This window comes from Triticum aestivum, chromosome 7A, assembly GCF_018294505.1.
Source record: "Triticum aestivum cultivar Chinese Spring chromosome 7A, IWGSC CS RefSeq v2.1, whole genome shotgun sequence".
NCBI classification, from domain to species: Eukaryota; Viridiplantae; Streptophyta; class Magnoliopsida; order Poales; family Poaceae; genus Triticum; species Triticum aestivum.
Window position 1 is genome coordinate 29588969 of NC_057812.1, and position 3958 is coordinate 29592926.

Genomic DNA, 3958 nt, shown 5'->3' on the forward strand with positions numbered 1-3958 from the left:
GCCCTCGGCATTCTCTGTCTCGTCTCTGTTGGGGTAGACCTTGATACGCCAGTCATGACCCCCGACGCGGAACGGCCTTGAAAGGACGGCGGCGCCATTCGCCACCTTCTCCCTGACTTTGGTGAACTCGTGGATCGTGAAGGAGTGGGAGCCCGTCGCATGTCTCGCGCGGAGGGAAGAGGCGGTGATCTGCTGCCGGCCGGCGGCGCGCATTGCGGACAAGAGCCCGGGCGTTGACATGACGATTGACGAAAGAGACGATCGCCTAAGGCCTTGCAGATCATAATAAGTTGGTTTGTACGGCGAATTAAATCGGTATTCACGCGAGTGTCTTATATACTACCTCGACGGTTGCAATCCATTAGCAGATTGTTTCCAACAAAATTATTTGAGCAAAACAGATTTTCTCTTCAAACGCAAATTTAGTTGGTTAGTATATTTAGTACTCCCTCCATAAAGAATATATAATATTTTGAGAAGATAGATGGGTTGGAGATAAATGACTCAAATGCAATTTCCCTAGGCTATACTCCCTCCAGTATTTTTTACTCCGCATATAAGATTTTTCTGAAGTCAAATTTTGTAAAGTTTTGCCAACTTTATGGAAAAAATATCAACACTCACAATAGCAAGTCAATATCATTAGATGCATCATGAATTTAACTTTCATATTGTATAATTTTAGTATTGTAGATGTTCATAGTTTTCATATATCAAATTTAAGAAGTTTGACTTCAAACATCTTATACGCGGAATAAAAAGGACCGAAAAAGTATGATATATGTTTTCATAAAACTTTTGGATCCGGATATCTCGGGAACATTCTCAGATTGAACAAAACATTCCCTGGAGCGATCGCCTGGGAACGAGCCCCAAACAACGAATAGGTTGCGCCCTAATACTGCTGGCCCATCAGGTCGAAGCAAAAAAAATGCCACGCAGTTTGTGCTGTGCTGCATTATAAAAAGATCCCAAAACCCAAAGTAAGGTGCCATTAGAACTTAAAAACTTGACAAAACCTAAGTTTTAAGGTTTGTCGGTGCAAGTAAACTTAGCAAAATTGTGTTACAACTTAAGTTTGCCATTTGTTTCATATAAAAGAAGCATGGGGAAAAATAATTTGAAAACAAAAAATGTGAAAGACTCTGATGGATTTTTTTTGGCAATGTGATGAAAATGTCAATGGTGTGGAAAATTATTTACCATGCTCTATTCAACAAAATTTCCATGTTTCAAAAACAATTTAAAAAAAGAAAAGAATTTATGCTGGTGTGCGATACATGTTTCGATGGTGGTGTAGACATGAAGGTTAAAACAACAAGTTTGCATGGTTAATGTAATAAATTTGCCCATGGTTAAAGGTTCAACAAGCTCGCAAGCTTAAGACACACACGCACATTAAAACAAAAGCTCTATTATCTCCTCATAAAGAGACTAAATCTCTTGACTGATCACTTCCTCCCAAGTTCCAGTAATGTACGTATCTAGTATATGAGCATTATAAATTCGTAATCTCTCTACTCACTTTGTCTCATGATTGGCGTAACTAAATAGCTGGCTGCTGGTACTAATTGGTGGCTGCTCATGATGTGTTGGCATGTTCTTCACGAGGAGCTCCAGCAGGGCGGAGGGGCAGCCCGTCTTGAGCTGCTCGAAACCGTCAGACGCCATGACGGCCTTCAGGTTATCAGGAGAAGAGAGAAACTGCATACACGCCTCCTTCAGCGCCGGGCAGCCGTGACGCTCGGCCAACGCCAGGGTAGCGGCCACGGAGCTCGTGTCTATGATCTTGCATAGCGCATCCTCGCAAGCGAGCTTCAGCTTGTCCAGCTCATACCTGTCTGCCGCCACGAGGAGACGTTCTGCCATCATCGTTGCTGCATCAAATTCTGGAGGAGGTGAGTCGGTGTAGATGAACCTGAGCAGTGCCTTGCACACGTCGGCGTCCATGCCGTCCACGCATAGTTGAGCAATGTTGTCGCCGGTTGACGAGGCGAGGGCGAGATCCGCCTTAAATACGGGGGACCGGGCCTCCAGCACCCACCGGTGCGCTGCGATCGTCTATCCGTCCTCGCCGAGGATCATCAGTTCATCACGTCCGCCGCCTGCTTGTTCCAGATGGCCTCCGAGAGCGCGAAGCCGTGCAAGTCGAACGGGGGCGACGCCAACTTGAGCTGCTCCGCCGCGGCAACCTCAGCTGTGTAGTCATCGGTGCGCAGCCCGAGGTCGATGGTGACGTCGCACAGGACGGACAGGCAGTCGTCCTTCAGATGCTTCTCCCTGTCCAGATCTTCAAGTTTGATGAATTTGTCCCAGCCCCAACCCTGGTTCACAAAGCGGTGTTCTTCTTGGCTTCTACACCAGTACGGCTTACAGGCCTGGTCGAGCACGCTTATCTTGAACTTTGCCGTGGCATCGCCTGTCTTGGCGTGGTTTTCGTGCATGAGAAAGAGGGAGAGATGGCCCTCGGCCTTCTCTGTGTCGCCGTTCGGGTAGCACATGATACGCCAGTCGTGAGTCGTGACCGCCGACGCCGAACGGGCTTGACAGGACGGCGGTGCCATTGGCGGCCTTCTCCCTGACGCGCGTGAACCCATCGACCCTCAAGACATGTGGACCCGTCGCTTGCCTGGCCGCAACGGTGGAGGCGGTGATCTGCCGGCGGCCAGCGCCACGCAGGGCAGACAAGAGCGCGGACGTCGTCATGGCGGCAGGCCAACGGATGGGGACGATCGACTACGTACGGCTTTGCAGATGGTATATATGGTGTGCGGCAAATTAAATCAGCATGCAGCTCGTGTCTAGTAGCTTATATGGCTAGTTGGCTACTAATTCGATGGGGCTGGTAGATAGATAGACTCTTTTGATAAGAGAACCCACATATTACGACAGACCAGACAAGGTCATGACTTGGGCTACAATTAATTGGCAGGCATTTTTTTCTACACGTTCAACAAAGTCTTCACCAGAAAGGATATCGTTCTTGTCTTGAAACACCTGTTTATAATGTGCACCGAAATATTTTATCCCTAGAATATTTTTTTCTTGCGAGGACCCTAGAATATTGGTTGATCCGAGAAGTGGTTCCTAAATCCTATATCACACATATGGACTGGAATCTCGCATGCTCTCGCTCCATGGGATAGAGGGGTAGGGCTGAAATTAAAAATCAAAATTTATACAACCTCCATCCAGAATTAGCTGTCGCGTTTGCAGGGCCGGTCCTGAGATTTCAGGGGCCCGGGGCGAGTCTACAACTTTGGGGCCCTTAATACAAACATCATGACAAATCAGTATCGTATACAAGATATTTCCAATAAATGCTCTTAGGGCCTCTTACATTTTTATCGTCGATGTTGATGCCAAAATTTTCTTCCACTTCAATTTAGAAGTTTCCTTAGTTGGCTTCTTTTCCTCCACAACAAGTATCCCCAACTCATCATTTTCTCTTCCTTTTTTTTTCAATCTACTCCCTCTGTAAACAAATATAAAATATTATAACTCTTTACTTATTAGGAAGTAGCATACATTTTAATGTATTTATTCACTCATTTCAGTTCATATTTATTTACGAAGGGAGTACTAGATATCATACATTGTAAAAGACAGTAATATATAGCACAAATTGTTACTTTGTTAGGAAAAAAATTGCATCGAAGGTTGAACGATGCATGCTATGCATCATGTAAATTACGTAAATTAGCAATATACGTATAGGAAATAGGGATTGATTGTATGGCATACCTTGAATCATACAGATCGGTGTCGCCATGTAGGCGAACGCTTGTCGAGTGCTCGGCGGCTCGGCTCGGCAATGGCACCGTGTTGACTGGAATCTGGCGGGACGCTCTATGATGTGCGTGTGTGTTCAAGGCCCAAGGACAGGGTAGCGGAGTTCATCGACGTATTGCCGCAGTCAGGGCCATGGAGTTAGATCGTCCAGCGCCTGCCTGACGGC

The 3958-nt window shown here is 46.3% G+C and overlaps 1 pseudogene; it reads right to left on the reverse strand.

Annotated features, from left to right (window-relative positions):
- Positions 1-1466: 1466 nt before the first annotated feature.
- LOC123147197 (BTB/POZ and MATH domain-containing protein 2-like) lies at positions 1467-2752 on the reverse strand (annotated as a pseudogene).
- Between the last annotated feature and the right edge of the window lie 1206 nt (positions 2753-3958).